The following is a 21,414-nucleotide window of genomic DNA, read 5'->3' as shown; positions in this document are numbered from 1 at the left end:
AACAATGCTTTGGCTCCAGCAGTGTGATTGGAACCTCATGCTATACCAGTAACTGCGTTGGCGAAAGAAAATACATGCCACAAGATTTTTTTTCTGAAAAGGAACGACAAATGAGTATATTTTACCAAGAGCAAGTGTTTCCCATCAGGAAACCCGTGTTTTGTTCCTCTATGAATTACCCATACCAAACAATGGAATTGATACCTTATTCTTGAAATGAGGTTGTATAGCGTCATTCGTATGTCTGTATGCACTCACCCATGTATATTGCAATCACGTAACTTTATTTTCAGGCCCTAGAACCTGACACTAACCTTGATGCCGAGAGCGGATCAGAAAATTAATAATTTAATATATATGCTTGATGGCAACAAATGTCACAAATGTGCTGCTTGTATACCTGGATGCATATATTTGCAGATAAGAATCAAACCAAACAATCCCTGTCCACTAAATAAAAGGAATCGGGGTTCTTCTCTCAAAGTATACGGAATCTCCGTAAACAGTGGTTGTAGTCGTGGCCAGCAAAGAAGTAGTTCCTCTTGTGATCACCGTCTGGTCTGTACCTGATTTCTCGAGACAAAACAACCCTACTTACCTGCCTACCAAACTCTTCCAAATTGTCTACTAAGTTTGCGTTCAGTGTCGATTTCAGTTTATTCAGTTAAATGCATATTCCTGCACTTTCTCAAATGTGAGTAGATTTTTTTTCATTAAAATGGGGCCTGGCCTCTATAATAAACTGGTTGGCAGTAACAGGATGATAATCTGGATGACGATTTTACATGTTCCGTGTGTACCCTCAAGCATGACCTAACCAGCGACCTGAAGACGATACCAGAACCTTCACACATACGTTTTTCATTACATGTCTACACGTTTTCACACATTGTGAAAATGACTTGGTAACCTCTCATTATTAGTAGTATGTGGTTTTAGCGTTATTATTTTAACTAGTTGCACGGACTTGGCAATTGTGTTCTCTGTATTTGTCAGCACAAGCATACATTGAGCAGATACATTTGTGTTCATACTCACACAGGTTACAGGCTTCGGAAACATGGAAGAGGGAGTCAGTCTCTACATCATTCGGTCTTACATAGATCAACGTTTAATTCAACGCCATTTCTGCACGTCTGACTTAGCAGTGACTTACAGAGCAGGCAGTGTCAGAAGTCTGTATCACATGTGCTTCTACGTCTGCTTCAGTGTCTCAGAGACAACGTTGCGGATTCTTTCTTCTTCGTGGCTTTTGTGTGTTTTTCTACGTCTTTGTGGTTGGAGGTGTGTATATGTTAATTCATGTAATGGCTGACGTTTTGTTTCCTAAGGAGATACTGGGCCTCGTGTGTAGGGTATACAAATTTAATAGGGGTTGGGGAAGCTGCAATAACGAAGTAAGTCTGTGTGAAACGATCACTTAAGGAAATTCAGTACACAGAAAATGATGTTTGCTGCAAGTGCAAGATACCGTATTTGCACGTCAGTGACATATAGTCACAAAGGAAGGGTCTTGTGCATAAACAGCTGCGAGATGGCAACAAACAATCCCCACATAATCATAAAGAATCGGAATCGTTATAGAAAAGGAATCATACTTGGAGATACACCATAGATATTTAAGGCGACAAATGGCACCCGTGAAGAGCCACCTCCTCGTGGTGGGTGCTGGGTAATAATGCTAAGTGCTCTTCTCCCGTGTGGACCTGGGACACAATGTGTCCACGGCACCCCATTGCTGCTCGTGAGAAGCGACCAAATTGGGCAACCTGTTTGCCGTGGGTTGCGTCCCGTGTCGACGGAGGACGGGAGTCTGGTGGTTGGGGGCAATAGGAGACTGAACCACTTTTTGGGCTCCTTTTGCCCAACACACCACATCGGCCCTTACTTCACCTAGACGGGTGGGAGAACTGGCCCAGTTCTATCAATCGGCTGGTCACGCCAAGCCCTGATCTGCAACTGTGTAATGCTCACAATTTATGAAATTGTTAATTTAATTTTTCATGCTTGGTCATATCTTGAGATTATTTTTTTCAAATGTATCATGTTATGTATGTTTTTTGCCCAGAGTCGTAAGCCCTTTTATATTATTCTGCTTGAGTATATCATAGGGGCATCCTTGGTGCTGCAAGCTGGAGATCCGCTTGTTTTTAACATTGTCCTTATGTGGGTGGGGAGCTCGGATGATGAAATCTCAAACCTAAAAATGGCTTATGAAATCCCCCCCCCCAAAAAAAAACAACAAAAAAACCAAAAAAAAACAAACGTCCCCTTGAAAATGATGATGATGATGACCTTCGACCGTCCACATCAATTATCTTTTGGCCACGCTTTCCTGTGATTGAAACTGTTGACAAAACACCTCTAAACTGAACCCGTTCGCAGTTGCCAAAGGTATTCAAGGTATTGCCGGGGAAGTTAAGAACATTAAACGGTTACGTTCAGGTGCACTGCAGGTTGAGTGCGGGAAACGGCAGCAATCAGTCAATTTGATGAGTACAGGATCGTTTGTTGGCATTCCGGTTACTGTTTCTGCTCACAAGACATTACACGAGGAAAGGTATCATCAGAGACCGTGATCGGTTGTTCTGTCTGACATGACAGAACTTGACATCTTGACTGAAATGAAAGACCAAGGTGTACTCTATGTAAAACGCTTTTCAACACGTAAAAACAATGAAACTGTACTAACCTGTACTGTACCTACCTGTTTTCCTTTTCGTCACCAACTGCTCCCAAGTTTTTGAAGGCAGGTTACTGTAATGTCACTGTTGGCACCTACATTCCCAATCCGCTTAGATGCTTTAAATGTCAGAAGTATGGCCATGGTGTAAATACGTGTACATTGTCTGTTGTGTGTGCTCACTGTGGTGAGAAAACACACACAACTGCAGATTGTACAAGTACTTTTAAGAGATGAACCAACTGTTCAGGTGATCATTCTTCTTTCTCTAAAGAATGTTCAATTTGGAAAGAACAAATGCAGATCAACAAGATCAGATTTACCCAGAACATTAGTTTTTCTGTTGCCAAAAAACTGACAGGAAGTTTTGCTTCACTAACCAAAACACTAATCGAGTTAAGCCCTAAAGTATCTAAATCAACCACAAGCTGCCAAACAAACTTGACTTGGATGAAAGGCAACTCTCCACAGAATCTATATCCTGCTACATCATCTCAAACTGCGGAATCAATACCTAGTACGTCGTCTTCTCAAGCACGTTCACAGTCTCCGTCATCATCTGATAGTCAGCCAAAACTAAACCGAAGTACGATGCTCCCAAAAACGAAAGTGGCAGAGCCCCAAAAGGGTCGGAAAAAAGAATTCAACTATATAACAAATATGGATCTCTCGAGGACATGGACGTCTCTGAAAACGTCCATTCTAGGGCCCACAATTTGTTCAGCAGAATGCTATTCACAGACAAGTAGCACTAAACACTAACCTTCAAGTCGTTGCAGTAAGAGTAACTCTTCATGCTGCTTTTACAATATGCTCACTTTATATTCCGCCTTCTTCCACACGTCATTTGTCTGATCTTCAAGCTCTCTATGATCAACGTCCGAAACCCTACATTATAATGGGTGATCTTAATGGCCATAATCCACTCTGGGGTGGTACAAATACCAACACTAAACTGGAAGATTTTATCTCCAATAACGATTTGTGTATATACGACGATGGTTTGAGTACATACCTGCATCCTGCAACCGGCACCTACTCTTCTCTGGATTTGTCTCTTGCAGACTCTACTGTACTTAATGAATTTGAATCTTCAGTCCGCAATGACCTTTGGGGAAGTGACCACTTTCCTACGATACTATCAGAAACTTCTCCAACTGATTCTGCATCTCACACACGATGGAATTTTTCCAAAGCAAATCGGTCCTTATTTCAAACCTTATGCACATCTAAGCTAAGACACGAATGTTTCTTGGATATTACTGATCCTATTCAGGTGTTTTCTGATGCCTTAAATATAATTCCTGATGAGTGTATACCAAGGTCCTCTACAGGTCCACATGTACGGAAGCAATGGTTTAATGCAGACTGCCAAAATTCTAGGAAAGCAAGGAAAAAGGCAGAGAAATATTGTCGTAATCACCGAACTGTCCATAACTTAAATAAATTTAAAATACTTAATGCGAAGTCACGTCGTACCTTCAAGCAAAACAAACGACAATCCTGGAGGAACTATATTTCCAAAATTAATTCACGAACGCCTATGTCCAACGTATGGAACATGATTCAGAGAATAAAGTGCAAATGCTCAAAATCGGCTGCTCACCATCTTAAAGATGGTGAGAATTTAATTACTGATAAATGTAAAAATTGCAAATAAAATTGGCGAAACTCTTACCAAAAATTCTTCATCAGCAAATTATGTTCCTGAGTTTCAGAGATATCAGAAGCAACAGGAAAAGTCAAAACTTAATTTTTGAATCAAATAAATGTGAAGATTATAATGAAGTGTTTTCATTACATGAGCTGCATACTGCACTTGGGCAAGCTCATGACACTGCAACGGGTGATGATAATATACATTACCAGTTACTGAAACACTTACCTGAGCCATGACTGGTCACACTTTTAGATATATTTGATAAAATATGGACGTCTGGAAAATTTCCTCCTTCTTGGCGTAATGCCACTGTAATCCCAATACCCAAACCTGGCAGGGATCATACAGATCCATCGAATTATAGACCGATCTCTCTAACTAGCTGTGTCTATAAAACCATGGAACGTATGGTAAATAATAGACTAACTTGGTATCTTGAAACCAATGACCTGATCAGAGATGTTCAATGTGGTTTCAGAAAAGAATCTAAGTACCATTGATCATTTGGTACGTTTAGAATCCTTCGTGAAAAATGCTGTGGTCAATAAACAGCATCCAGTATTTTGTCTGTGACTTTATTTAGTATTAACGTCTACGGTTTATCAAAGGTTTTAAATGATTCAGTTGATGGGTCAATTTTTGTGGATGATTTAAATATTTCCTGTCGTGGTAAAAATATGCATACTATTGAAAGGCAATTACAGTTGCGTTTAAACAAAATATATACATGGTGTCTTGAAAACGGTTATAAATTTTCTATGTCCAAAACAAATTGTATACACTTTTATAGAAAATATAAGCTGCATAAGGACCCAGAGCTGTCTTTAAATGGCACCCCTATCAAGGTTGTAAAGGAGGCCAAATTCTTAGGTTTAATTTTCGACTCTCATTTAACATTTTTACCACACATTAAATCCCTTAAAGCTAAATGCCTGAAGGCACAAGATTTGTTGAAAGTTGTTTCAAATTCAAAGTGGGGAGGGGACCAAGCTACCCTCCTTCACTTATACAGATCATTAGTACTATCTAAACTTGATTATGGCTTGATTATGGATTATGGCATCGTATATGGCGGAGCCTGCACAAGCAACCTTAAACTTCTTGATTCTGTCCACATTCAAGGCTTAGGACTTCGTCTTGGGTCTTTTAGAACTTCACCTATTGATAGTCTCTCCGTTGAGGCCGATGAAGCATCTCTTACACAACGCCGAATAAAATTGTCTGTACAATACATTACTAAATTATATTCTAAGGAATCTAACCCTGCCTATAAGTGTGTGTTCAATCCGGTTTATGAGGATTTCTATTACAAAAAATCCGCCTCTATGGGCACAGAATTAAACCATTTATTTCTTCTGCAGCATTGAGCTAGAACGTATATCGCCTTCCCGTCTTCTTTCTTCTCCTCCATGGCAGTTGGTTAGGCAACAAGTTGACCTAACATTAACATCATTTAAAAAATCAGAAACAAATGACTTACAATATAAACAAGAATATCACCAATTAGAAAACAAATATGGCAATTACAAATCCTTTTTCACAGACGGGTCCAAGGATGGTGGCGCAGTAGCTTGTGCCACTGTCATTGGATCCAGAACAATATCTTCCAGGCTATCGGATAGCAGCTCTATTTTCACAGCGGAAGCAAACGCAATATAAACGGTTCTTAAATATAATCAAAGACATCTTAAACATAAACAATACATAATCTATTCAGATTCTTTTTCTTGTCTTCAGGTGATGTAAACATCCACATTTAATAGAAATAATTGAATTGTATAATGATCTTGCTACTGGCCAATACGACATCGTCTTTTGTTGGTTACCAAGCCATGTGGGCATTTCTGGTAACATGATGGCAGATCGTGCTTCCAAGGCAGCACTCAACAAATCTGTGACACGACTTCTTAACTCATACACTGATTACACAGCTATCAATAAACTACATGAAATAAAACCCCACATTGGTTATACCTACTTGGTTGTCAGTCCAGATTTGAAGAGATCATCATGCGACGATGTCGTATTTGCCATACAAGATATACTCATGTGCACCTGTTAAAAGGTGAGGATCCTCCATTTCGTATCCCTTGTGATGAGAGAGTCACGGTCAGGCATGTCCTGCTTGACTGTGTTGAATTCTCCATCACAAGGGATTAATATTTCAACGTCAAAACTATGAAGGATCTATTTTCCACTGTTAGTCCTCATTTAATTTTTGTTTTTTTAAAGGAAATTGATTTCATGGTTGAAATTGGAGCAATATGTTTCTTTAAAGGGGGGTTGAAGCATTGTAAAAGTATTTTCCTCCTGAGAGGGTACGTAAGTCCCAAAACATTTGATCTAAATTTAAGTCTACCAGGTTTTTCATCGTAGTATCCATGTTATTTTATCCATGCTAGCATATCTAGGACTAGGGTCCATGCAGGTAGCAAAGGTACTGTAAAGCCCCATGGTTCCTATGGTATGGTGATCTACCTTCGGTTGTTGAGGATATATAGCCTGTTTTGTTTACTGTGATGTTAACTTTCTACGCTAGTTTTAATTCAAATTGTGATATTCTAGTTGTTTTACTATCCTTCGTCGACAGATTTTACAATATACATATAGTCCTTTTCACTGTTAAATGTTCACGTCACGATGTGGCTGATATATTGCCGATGTGACGTTAAATATAAACTCACAAACTCACTAAGGCGACAAATCGATAAACCATTAAGCAGATGATACCGTTTTTTTCAAAATACTCTTGTCTGCAAAAAAACTGTATGAAGTAAAAAGTAACGTCTACCAGCATAAAACGTTTGATGAGTTGTTCATCTCGTATTCGGAATTGGACATTTGGTTTACCAAATTAACTTGACAAAACCCATTACACAACAATCTCATATACGTTCTTCCTTTTACCTTAATTTAATTTTCTACATTGTGGTTGCATCAACCGGATTTGTAACCACTTGTGTCAATTGGAAAGATCTCTGTTTGAACTATGTGGTAAAGGTCTAGACGCTCTGATAAACAGAAAGTCACGCACTTGGACAAGAATTACGGAACATTGCTGGCACTTGCAACCTTGTAGAATACATTTTCCATGCAGCAAATTGAGTTGGAAGTCGACAGTTAATCTAACGGTCGCTCGATTTACCATCATGGGAACACAATCCCTCCGATGTGTCTGATTTGGCAACACATTTTAAGCAAAAATATATTTTGTTAGAGCAATAATGTGGATGTGACGCTTAATATTAACTCACTCACTCATTTTGATGTTAGGGGTGTAATTTTCCACCCAACAAGAGCAGGAGATCAAATCCAAGGGTCAAATTGTATATAGAGGGAATATGGTATGAGCAAGTCTGGAATTTGATGGATTTGTTGATAGTTTGCGTGACTAAGTTCAAGTAAACGACACCCGACTTTGTTAAGTGGACTTCAGAAAGAATCGCACTACTACGAGTTGACCGCTACATGATGTCAGGGAAGTTAGTCAGAGTATGCCGTTTCATTTTTCTGTAGTTAAACCTGAGAGCATTATATTCGTCAATTGGTTCTTGACATCATCGGTGCTGTCCATTCTCTCTTTGGAGATAGTAAACCTATCCTACCACCGTTCGTAAGTAGTGCCATTTTAACGTATGTCTAAAGTGAACGATGATAATATTTAGATGCATAACCATAAATAATCATTAACACATAGGCCAGAGAAAAAGCAGGTTGGATTATTCAAAGAACGAGGTCCTACTGAGCATAAGAGGCAAAAAAGTCTTTATTAAATTAATTCAGCGTGAACACAACACTACCTGTAGCTCTGGTTTTAATATGTCAATATGTAACTACTTGATATAAGTTAAAGATGTCCTAAAGGGCAATAAATGGCTATGTCTTCACCCATTTAAATTAATCTCCTTCCCATGTAATACAGCTGGACATCAAACCAACAATTACGACAGTGTCATGGTGGCATCTAACATTTGTTAACATAGTTGAGACGTTTCATTATATTATGCAGCATTTAATTATGCAATAATGCCCTTTGGGAACTCATTTCTTTCATTGATGTTAATGATGAGCATTATTAAGAATGGGCATTCTTATAAGCATTGATACACTCATATTGATATCCAGAACATCAGTGATCAATAAAACGTTGTATAAGCCTAGCTTTCACAAAGTACTGGCAACGTTTTACATGTAAACGTCGTTCAACTCTGCTGATGATTTTTTCCCTGCAAATATTCGAACCCCACCACGAAACATCCATTTGAAAAAGAGCATCGAGTGTTGGCCTTCAAGAATCGCGGTAACAAAATAGGGACCTAACATTAACGATCACAACATGTATAAAACACATTTTCAGATTGTCAATACAGTCCTACAATAGGATATTACTCGTAGAAAGTTCTGAATTCAGCAAAGTGGCCTCGACACTGATGTACTCATGCTACTCTGGTCATCGATGTCATGTATGAACTTCATTTCTTCGACATTACGTTTCAGAGATGTCTACTCTAGCTCCCTTTCCCATTATCATATTGACATTTAACAAGTCGACAAGCCATAGCCTGGCGTTTGACAGAGCTCTCTTCATTTCAGCCATGGCATCTTGAAGACGACAGGGCATAAGGTCATCTTGAGAGTATCTTGAAGTATTCCCGACTTTTAAAATCAGTGTGAATTTCCGTTTGTGAGATTCCCGTTTATACTCGTTTATGTACTTTATGCTCAGCTCATTCCAAATCCTTCCCTGTAGCCTCAGTTTGACTCATGCTGATAGAATCTTCAACGGATGCAGGCAAAACTTTTATATACAAGACATGATAATCTATATCAACCTGTTACCTATATCAGCCGGCAATGTATGTAGAATTCGAACCATGAGCCATCGACACGATACACATTGAGATGTGGCACTGTAAGATCACATCTCAAAGTTTGAGGGAAACATTAGTTACAATGATATGGTCGTAAATCTTCATGCTAAAATCTGAAAGTGGAATTTCAACATAACGATTTAGAGACCAGATTATTCTTTGAACATTAACATATAGATACTCAAACGTTCTGAAGAAACGCACATTTGGGACGGGAATGATTCTGAATATTTCACAGTACTAGACACTATGACGCCATTCTTTCGAAAAATGCGCTCCCGAGGGGATTGTTCCTGAATATTTAGCTCAAATTTTCCCTAATCCTACAATTACTAATTTTGTCAAGAATTCTCTTGTGCATAGTTGTATGTTGTATGTTTATATTTTTCCGCCTTAAAAGAGGATTACAAAGAGATCTTGTATAATTAGCAATGTGTTTATGCCAATGCTAAAACTACTAGTATTGCCATCATCTCGTTACGGATCACTCGAACTAAGTTTGTTTTATCTTTTGCATATTGTTTTGCGATTGCCTTCAATGTGTCCATGCTGTTGATAACAATACTAGGGAGTGCATTTGACACGTTTCCGTTTATTTTAGCAGTGGAGTTAATGTATGTTTTTATTTTCTAATGATTTTTCTTCAAAAAGAAATTTCAGATTTAGCGTAGGATATATGAAGGTCATGACAGGGGGTTCTTGGTTTTCCATGTGTAATATTCGAAGGTTTCACGTTGTACTGAGAATCTATGACTCACTGAATTACGCGGAAACCAAGGTAATGTTACGGATTATAATTTGTCATGACAAAAGGTATAGGAAATCCCCTCAGAATTAGCAAAATATAACACTGACAAGTCTGAAATATTCAATAAAATGTATTGACCAAAGAGCAAGATACAACGCTTCAAAATAGAGGTTTCTAGTGCAATGCAGCAGAATCAAATCCAAAATAATGGGTCACAAATATGCTGCCAGATCATCAAAGTCTTGGTTTACAGTGATAAATCTAAATCTTTCACGGCGAGCGGCCTTATACATACACAGTCACTTAGTTTTGAGCATCCCAGCGAAGTATCGAAGCTTCGCGATTGGGTGTCAAAAACACATACTCAGTAGCAGAAGAGCGCCTCAGGAGAGGTAACCCTAAACACTATCTATTACCAAGATAGGAAGTGCGACCCATAATGCCTATGACTTAATCAATAATATCAATAATGATACAAATAACAGAAAATATACTCTCGTAACAGTTATATATATATATAACACAGAAAATATACTCTCGTAACAGTTATATATATATATATATATATATATATATATATATATATATATATATATATATATATATATATATATATATATATATATATATATCAGTTATATATATATATAACACAGAAAATATACTCTCGTAACAGTTATATATATATGTTACGAGAGTATATTTTCTGTGTTATATATATATATAACTGTTACGAGAGTAATATATACTCTCGAGAGTATATTTTCTGTGTTATATATATATATAACTGTTACGAGAGTATATTTTCTGTTATTTGTATCATTATTGATATTATTGATTAAGTCATATATATATAACTGTTACGAGAGTATATTTTCTGTTATTTGTATCATTATTTATATTATTTATTATTGATATTATATATATAAATTTTTTATTATATATAACTGTTACGAGAGTATATTTTCTGTTATTTGTATCATTATTGATATTATTGATTAAGTCATAGGTATTATGGGTCGCACTTCCTATCTTGGTAATAGATAGTGTTTAGGGTTAATTCTCCTGAGGCGCTCTTCTGCTACTGAGTATGTGTTTTTGACACCCAATCGCGAAGCTTCGATACTTCGCTGGGATGCTCAAAACTAAGTGACTGTGTATGTATAAGGCCGCTCGCCGTGAAAGATATATATATATATACATATATATATATATATATATATATGTGTGTGTGTGTGTGTGTGTGTGTGTGTGTGTGTGTGTGTGATTGCAGGAGCCACACACTTTAACTTAAGTAAGGCTCTATTTCAAGATGAGTATATGTCCTTTTTGAAAGACGTGTGCCAGAAAAAAAATGTTTATTTTTTGTTTTCTCACTCGAAATAGAAGTACTTCTGCACACTTCACCCAGGTAGTTGCTGTCGACTGAATCATTCTGTGGTAAGTTCGCCTATACGGGTTTGTCACTGGCGTCTCACAGGACAATCTTTCTCCGTTTGAACGATGTGTAAGATTTTACGACATACCAAACGCTACGCGATTATGCATATATTAATGGATGAAGTTGTTGCTTGTCAAAAATATCTTCCCTGAAGGTAACAAAACAGGAGAGTCCGGTATGGCCAACGCTTGCTACTTGAATGTTCGTTTTGTGACTCGATTAAGAAAACGTTGATGGTTCCCCTCGTGTTAAGGGTTAAACTTGTGAGAGCAGGAGTGCATGCCGATGGACTGAAATTTTATTCCGGATACGTTGAGGGATTTGTCGTTAGTTGGCGTGACTCTCAATCGGAATAAGTGACGCCGAGCTCTTAGCCCGAGTCGATATCTCTGCAAACCAAACTTGAGAAACAATCCTATTACTTCCAAATGTTCGTGCTGCTTAAACTCCACACTCGAAAGTGTGTTCCTTAAACTACACTCTCTAAACACACTCTGTGTTCAAGTGGAAATCATCACAGTAACGAGAATGCATGACATTTGTGGGCATGCGCTTTTACTGCAGAGTGTACGAAAGAGTAGATAATAACTAGATCAATATTTGTTTGAAAGTATATTGTACGTTTCATTTTCATCACTGAAATTTAACTTTAGTGATTTCCTGATGTAAACACCCATAAAACTAACGTCTGATCAAAATGGGATCGGAAATGTACATGTTAGGACTTAAAGTTCTTTTATGTCGCCTCTCATCCCTATCATCTCCTTCACAAAACCATGCGACCTCTCCACTAAACGCCTCTGTGAAGGAGAGTTCTTGATGTCTAACATCGCTGGTCATTAAGAGGGTGACTAAATAGAGATCTAACACTGAAGATGTCCACCTTTGTAAAGGTCCTGAAGAAGTTATCTCATTTCATGGTAACAACAGAGTATTACACATCAGACGTTCGACAAAATGTTCCCTCTTGACCTGAACTCGATTTCCAACATTGCGGAAAAGGGCTAGGTCAACAGCTCGGTAAAATGTACTCTGTCCATTGATTTCACATTAACTGCTTTGCTCGGACCAAACGGAGACAAACTTTCTCTTCCTATTTAATGCAAGCACTATGTCTAACTTCTCGCTGAAGCAACATCAATTTCAGAAATGCATTGCTGTGAACTTTGCTTTTCGTGTCTACAATATAGTTAGATTCTAATTTGTCATCATTTCAAGAGCACTTATATAACAGGCACACTGAGTGAAATGTTTGAGTGAAGAGGTTATAACGACGTTATAAATACGTTGAAAACGAGGATATTTCTTCAATGCTTTTCTCTTCCTTGTAACTTTGATGATGTATAATATCTACATTACACATACAGAACTAATTGTAAAGTAACCTTTTATAAACCTCTTGACAATGGCTAGAGAACAGGTAGCATACACGTATCATTTTTTCAACCTTTCTCGACAACAACTCTTTGTTTTTAAAGTCCCGTTTTTATATTTCTCACAGCTTTTCTGCTTTTTACCTGATGTGTGTTTCGTCTTGTAACCTACGTTATTCTTTCTAATATTCATTAGAATAATTTGGTGATAGACGCAGTTTTGAATTAACACTACTATTTCCAGGGTCAAATACAATGTGAAATGACTGCTTGTCAGTATCTTATAGCAGAGGCGAAGGGGTTATTTTTTTATTGATATATGAACTAACCATCATTTTACCATGCGTTGTGGTTGTTCCACCTTGTGATCAATATTACAATTAACATGTGCCCACTGTAGTGAGACCACTCATGTCACAGAAGACTGTACTAGTAACCTTAAAAAGTGTACAAAATGTTCAGGAAATCATTCTTCCTTCTCCAAGGACTGTCCAATCTGGAATGGAAACCACTAAAGTTAAATATACCCAGAACACCAGCTTTGCTGATGCCAAAAAACTAGCGGAATCTAAAGCACCAACTGAATCATACGCCTCACTGGTCAGAGCTCATTCTGAGAACATCACAAAAGTAACCACCTCGTCGATACAATGCCAAACAGACTTGACGTGGGTTAAAACAAATCAGGCTCAGTTTCAGACCTCGACATCGTCTGTAAACACTCAGTTACTATCACCCCCGTGAAGGTCACGGGGTAGAATAGGCCTTCAGCAACCCATGCTTGCCATAAAGGGCGACTCAGCTTGTCGTAAGAGGCGACTAACGGGATCGGGTGGTCAGGCTCGCTGACTTGGTTGACACATGTCATCGGTTCCCAATTGCGCAGATCGATGCTCATGTTGTTGATCACTGGATTGTCTGGTCCTGACTCGATTATTTACAGACCGCCGCCATATAGCTGGAATATTGCTGAGTGAGGCGTAAAACTAAAACTTACTCACTCACTCACTCCTAAAATACCTAGCAATATATATGTCATCGTTGGGGTACTTCTTATTCAACTACTAACGATTATATGTCAAGCCTGTAAAAAGGCATTGCGTAGTCTCTGCCTTTTATGAACACGTCCATAACCATACAATGCAGATACAGTTTGAATTCATGCAATCATACACCGTGTCTTGCATAACTACTGTCATTAACCTTGACGGTGTTATGTTCGCGGTTTGATTCCATACAATATGAGCAACCCACTCGAAGTCCGAATGGTTTCTTTATGACTAAAATATTGAAGAAATCAGAGGAAGAACACCCGTGAATAGTTTCGGTACTGTTCGAGTGAGTGAGTTAATATTTAACGTCACATAAAACTAGTAGCACTATTTGGACAAAACAATACAAAATATGGCAATAACTGAAGGTAGTTCACCATACTAGGGACAAATCCCAATGGTGTAGATCGACACGTATGATATTGATCACTGACTTGTCTGGTCCAAAGTGGTTATTTACACAATGCCGACATATAGCTAAACTATTGTTGATTGCGGCCTTGCACAACAACAAAACCAAACCGGATCTTGTGTCCCGAGCCTTTGTATTACTGTCCTCCTAAGAGGGTGCGTAAGTCTCAAAACATTCCAAGTACATTTAGACTGTTTTTAATCGTAGTGTATGTGTATTTTTAATTTGTGGTTAGATGTGACTAAATTGCTAACAAGGGAAGGGATGTTGTAAATCCAGCTTGGGTCCATGCAGGAAGCAAACGTACTGTAAGTCCCCATGGTCCCTAGTATGGTGATCTACCCTCAGTTGTTGGCAATCTATAGCCTGTTTTTTATATTATATTGTCTGAAGAGTGATATACGTTTTAACTTTCCACGCAATTAATTCTAATTGTGATATTCTAGCTGTTTTGCTGTCCTTCGTCGACAGGTTTTATGATATACATATATTCCATTTCAGTGCTATATGTTCTCGTCACGATATGGCTGAAATATTGCCGATGTGACGTTAAATATTAACTCACTCACTCACTTTGTATTACTGGAATGCTGCTAAAGGCGACATGAAACATACTCACTCTGTTGTTTGACCTGGCAGAATAACATCTGTACGCCTCGTTGTGGGTATAAATGTCGTACTTGTTTAGTATAAACGAGTGAGTGAGTGAGTTTAGTTTTACACCGCACTCAACAACATCGCAGCAATATGGCGGCGGCGGTCTGTAAATAATCGAGTCTGCACCAGACAACAACATGAGCATCGATCTGCGCAATTGGGAACCGATGACATGTGTCAACCAAGTCAGCAAGCCTGACCACCCGAACCCGGTAGTCGCCTCTTACGACAAGCATAGTCGCCTTGTATGGCAAGCATGGGTTGCTGAAGGCCTATTCCACCCTGGGACCTTCAAGGGTCTGTTAAGTATGGAAGGTTCCTTGCAAGTAATAGTAGTAGTTGTTAAAGTAGTAGGCGTAGTAGTAGTTGTAGTAGTGGCTGTATCTCTAGTAGTTGTTGTAGTTCTATTAGTAATAATAGTTGCTGTTGTCGTATTGGTAGTTGTAGTGGCGGTGAAATGTCACACGAATGGAGTAAAAATACATCCTCAACAACCTACCTTTCCTGTCGAGTACGCAGATAAAAATTCAAATTTACACCGAAGACTATTTACTTATCAAACTTTCTAATTCGTCCATCAATTTAGAGATAACACGTTTTTCATGAAAACCAATTTATATCGTCCTTGTTGAGGTTCTTTTGGGCTACATAGATTGAGGGCACCCAATTCTTATTAGAACCCTCAAACCGGAACAGTTTGTTGACGGCAAAAACCTAGTGGCTGTACTTAAAATCCTGTCATGTGAAAAGCTTGTACGGCACGCTGAAGTAGCTAAGTCAGTTAGCTCCGAGGGTTTTCAATCTTCAATAACAGCCTCATTTTAATCCGCCTTTCCGTCGTTCTTTATTGTCAATACTCGAGGCGTCATACCTTCATAAACTGATTCTCCTCCGAACTGTAATCATACGTTGGAGCTGAAAGTCTGACAGGATTTGTCAGTTTCGAGACAGGTTGGACGATATCATTCGCTCAGCGTCCTGGATTATGAAAACAATATGGCGTCGTTTGGACCCAGTCAGACATCATTGCAGAGTTCTGCGTCTTAAAAGTGCAATCAATATCCGGGATCGCCGTTTGATGTTTAAGTGTGCCATGTTATGTGTAGATTTCTCTTTGTGGCTATCGTCCTCGTTCAACCTTGTAAAAGCTGCTTCTCAAAACTGATTTTCCACGTGTTGAAATTGGTTCAGATGCATTTGTAATTGGTTCAGGTGTTGGTGGCACAAGAAACTAACGAACCACTGTTGTTTCAAACCAATGCCAAAAATTAAAACAATTGAACGTATAGTATTTGCTATAAAACTGTTTTAGTGACTTTTTTCCGCCAAGGAAACGAACCTACTCTCAGAGAGAGACACCTTATTTCCCACAGAAGATCTTTCAAACACTGAAAATGTGAAGAAGGTATACGGTTAGCAGTTACCTAGCGTGAAAACCCATCTGAAATACAACTGCTATATTTTTCAAACCAGCATGTGGAAAATACAGAACAACTGGAAATTGCACTGCTCTATTGTTCAAGACCTGAAATAGAAATACCACAGCTGTATTTCGCAACACATTATAAATGGATATATCACACATATCTCATTGTATTTGCCTGATGTAGAAATCGAAGTCGACATTTAACAGTTAACCAGTTAATCAACCAACATGACCGCCGTACTTGGGGGAGGGAGGGGGGGGGGAGCTGCTTGAACCAGTCAGTCTTGGGCTGAACTTATACTGTCCAACAGCGCCGTTCCAGCAACGTGCAGGGTTAACACGCCATGTACAATTTAGCTCTGTTTTGTAGGTGTTTTTCGTGTAGGCTGGGATCATTATTTTGCATTTTTTTCATTTCACTTATGACATCCACAGCCTGTGTTACCTTCGCTCTTATCGGTGTCGATTGAGTGTGGTTCCCTGCAATCAGGGCTGTGTGATAGTATGGCCAGGCCATATTAAATGGTTGATGAAAATGTGTCAACATGGAATGCCTTTGGGGATTCCTGTTTATTATATCAAAGTGAGTGAGTTAATATTTAACGTCATATTGGCAATATTTCAGCCATATCGCGACGAGAACATTTAATACTGAAATGGAAGATATGTACATCATAAAATTCGTCAACAAAGGACAGTAAAACGACTAGAATACCACAGGTACAATTTAAAACTAGTGTGGAAAGTTAAAACTAATATCACTGTTTGGACAACACACTATAAAATGCGGGCTATATATCACCAACGACAGAAGGTAGATCACCATGCTAGGGACCATGGGGACTTACAGTACATTTGCCACCTGCATGGACCCAAGATGGATTTACATCATCCCTTCAGCCGTTTGGTAATTTAGGAAATCTAGACATACATTAAAAAGACATATAGTCTACGATTAAAATGTGGAAAGTTTTGATTGACTGCGAATGTTTGTGGACTTACGAGTCCTCAAAGACAGCTAACAAGCAGAACAAGTCCAGTCTTAAACTGAAGTAGTATTATTAATGGTGGTTTGGGGCTTATAAGTATAAGGCTTATATACGACCTGGCCCCAAACCACCATTAATAATACTACTACTGACAACCCTTATGCTGCTCCGATATTGTACAAATCGCAAACACAACGAAATGCAGGAAATTGAGTTTTCATTTTATCCTTTCGAAGTATGATTGAGTTGATGATTGAGTTACGTATTTTATATATTTTTCAGAATTTAATTAATTGAAAAATAACGGAAGCAACAAGAAATGTTATCTGATGACACAGATCGTTTATCCTCGTTTAACTCTTAAAGAATAAATTGCCTGTCCTTCTGTGGCTCCTGACTAGCTAACCAAGCAATTTCCTGCCGAAACCAAATCGAAACTAATTAGAACACCCAACTGATGGAGAAAGTTTTCAGACTGGCTGATAACGGTGTTGTTGACACAATAAGTAAACAGCAATGACCTCAGTTCCTGAAAGTGTAATGTTATAATTTACGAGCCTTATGGCATTCACACACGTGATCATTTTCTCACAGCTGCCATATTCTTTATTTCTTCATTCCTTCCTCCCTTCATTCATTCTCAAATTCAACTGGGTTCTTTCTTGGGTATCGAACCTTACAATGTTGCTAGTAGAGTATATGTGCTCTTATTCTATGGCTATATTTTTCTGTTGTTCCTTCTACGTGGGTAGTGTAAATCCATCGAGGGCCCATGACGGAAGCAAATGTATTGTTAGTCTCCATGGTGTTTAGTATAGTGATCTACATGTACCTTCAGTTGTTAGCAATCTATATCAAATTTATGATTTTACTTGCCATCTATAGGTCAAATGTTTAGACTTAATTTCTAGTTATAAACTGATATCTGTGATAATCTATAGTCGTTATGCTGTTCATCATTGGTAAGTTTTTCCCTAATTTACCTTTAATTATTATTAATCTCTAACTCCATTAAGTCACGATACGGCTGCCATACTGCCGATGTAATAGAAAATCATACCTGGTCTCTCAGTTGTTGGCAATCTATAGCCCATTTTTTATACTGTATTGCCCTCTATAGTTAAACTGTTTTAGATTTAATTACTAGTCTTAAATGGATATCTGTGATGTATACTGGTGGTTTTACTGTTTTTCGTCAACAGGGTTTTAGGTTCTTATATTCATTCATTCTGCAATGTCATTATTACTTGTTCTCGTCACGATACGGCTGTAATATTGCCGATGTGACGATAAATATTAACTCACTCACTAAGTATCATAACTGGCATTCCTTCATTCCATGATTAAGTCATTCATTCACATGTTCTCACGAACATTCTCCCTCTCCTTCCCTCTCCTCGCTTGCACGGAGTGAGTTTAAACTTTAAGTCACATCGGCAATGTTTCAGTCATATCGTGACTGACCCGTGAAGGTCCGCGGTAGAATAAGCCTTCAGCAACCCATGCTTGTCATTACGACTATGCTTGTCGTAAGAGGTGACTAACGGAATCGAGTGGTCAGGCTCGCTGATTTGGCTGACACATGGCATCGTTCCCAAGTGCGCAGATCGATGCTCATGATGTTGATCACTGGAATGCCTTACAAGCAAGTTCTAATGTTACAATTAAGAAAGGTAAATTATAAAAGCCTGTGGTCACAGGACAGTAAAACATCAAGAATATCACAATTAGAATTAAAACTAGTGAATAAGGTTAGAACTAATAGCACTATGTAGACACAGCAATATAAAACACGGGCTATACAACGCCAACAACTGAAGGCAGACCATAATGTACCATGGGGAGTCCTCGATTGTACCGACACAACCCAACTCGTCGGTTCAGATATACAACACTCCCGCATTGATTGTCTCCACTTTCCCCTCATTTATCCCCTTCCTCATTACTTATCTCGCCCTCTCACCGACCTGACCTTCCCACTGGGATATGCATCGCCTTTACATAACTTCCTGATTAAATGATACTCCTGCTAATCCATGTTATACCCAGGGTGAAGACAGAGCTGAATGCCGAGCTGGATCATCGCCAGTGTCACAAGCTGTAACTCAACTCCATTGACTTGGCCATGGCAATCTCCTTAGATCCAGCTGAATATAAAGCAGCGGTTCGATTGTGTGTGTTCTAATGTGTGATATAAGCTGTATGTAATACAAGTCTGTTGGAGGAGAATGGGATACAGTGTTTCAAGGATAAGGTTGTTTTTCTTCCGACACGACGCTCTTGATAAGTAGATTGTGTGACCTCCTTTTCAAATGATCGACGGAAATGAATTGATATCAGATGAATAAGACACATGGTTCAAGCAGGTATTGCTTAGGTGTATATTCTATTGAGTATACACTTAGGTCTACTTAAAAAGGCTTGACGATAGAAATATATATCGATTTTAGACACGGACTGTGATATCATATTAACAGTAGACGTAGAGGATCTATAAGTTTGTGAGCTCGTGGGTGCCGTGCAAGCCCGAGATGGATGAGTTAGTAAGTGAAATCCGACGTGGAGCTTATGGTAGATATTTACTGCTTATACGTTAGTGAATCACACAAACATTAAATACAACCCATTGTTGCTGCCACGTCTAAGGAAAACACTAAAATATTTGGCAACGGTCGCAAATATTTTAAGTCACATGGATAGCCTTCATTCCCAGAACATGTTGTTATGGGACTTTGGACTTTATTCTACTGATCAAAATCATATTGTCTAAAGAATGCCTACAGTGCATATTCATATCTTTTGCTGATGTATTCATCATCGATGAAAACCATTAGATTATATTTTAATGTCAAAACACTTCACACATGCGTCGGTTTCTTCTAAACATGGATTGTTTATCTTGTTTATGGCACCTGCCTCATTTCGGTTTTGCCCCCACCTCAGTCAGATACGTGACTTATCTAAAATGTTGTTCAAAGCGGAGTCTATCCCAACCAAACTCACTAACACACCGACAGTGGAGTCGTTTGTTGCTCGGACAATCACGCGACCTATGTGTCAGTTAGAATTAAGTCCTGCAACGTAATAGAAGCACACAACTACCTCAATGTTTAATCCCTTCATTCATTGATCGACCCTGCTCGACTTGATCTAACCGGTCTTATTTCAAACAACCTAAAACATCCAAAATGGGACGAATGAAACAAATTTCATTAATTGCTACCGAAGTTTGTTGAACTTTTACCTCACAAAATCAGTTTCCAGTTGATATACACCCAACGCAGAAGACTTTTCCATCCACGTCTGAAAGAGTCATTATTTCCAAGGTCTTTTATCATCAACATTCAATTTTAACAACAGTTTTATAACCCCTATCACTGTTAATATTCTTTCCTCATATAGGCTCATTTTTTTTGCCTCCGGAGGGATGTGTCTCTTTGCTAAATTATGACCTTCTCGAGTCTGTCTCTCTTCATTCCACACGTAACCCACCAGCCACGGAACAATCGATTCCATGAGCTTTGAAAATATCACATCTTTTTATTCCCGTTTTCGCTCGAAGACTAGGTGACCATAAACCGTATTTTGTTAGCAGTGAATGACTGTGGCCGTCACTCCTCTCGTCCCTTAACGAGATTTACGAGAGGAGGACACCTTAAAAGGGATTTAAGATTCTTTCTTCATCATAAACCTGGCGAGCCATCTTCAGCTGCTTCCAACAACTTCTCATATTTATAAGAATTTTACGCCATCTTTGATATACTCCGTGTTCCAAATAAATGAAAGTGACCCGCATAGAGTGCCAACATGGTGTATTATGGCCTTGAATTGGTTTCCTTCACTATACTTGAATGCTTTCATTGATAAATGTGGCGCGTGTGCAATGGGTTGTGTTAATTCATTAAACGACCCCATTCCAACTTATCTGATTACTAACCGACTACGCGATGGAGACATACAGTGAAGGGATTTAGGCTTGTAATAACAAAGCCTCTGGTATGTGCCTATGCATATCACGCATGTGGCCATGTGTTTCAAATATGACACTTCGGAAATTGAAAACTCCTGAAGATATTTCAATCATTTCCGGATCAGAACGAAG

The sequence above is a fragment of the Haliotis asinina genome, chromosome 4, assembly GCF_037392515.1.
Source record: "Haliotis asinina isolate JCU_RB_2024 chromosome 4, JCU_Hal_asi_v2, whole genome shotgun sequence".
In the NCBI taxonomy this organism is placed as follows: Eukaryota; Metazoa; Mollusca; class Gastropoda; order Lepetellida; family Haliotidae; genus Haliotis; species Haliotis asinina.
The sequence above is the reverse complement of the archived record's forward strand: the minus strand, read 5'-3'. Positions refer to the sequence as shown.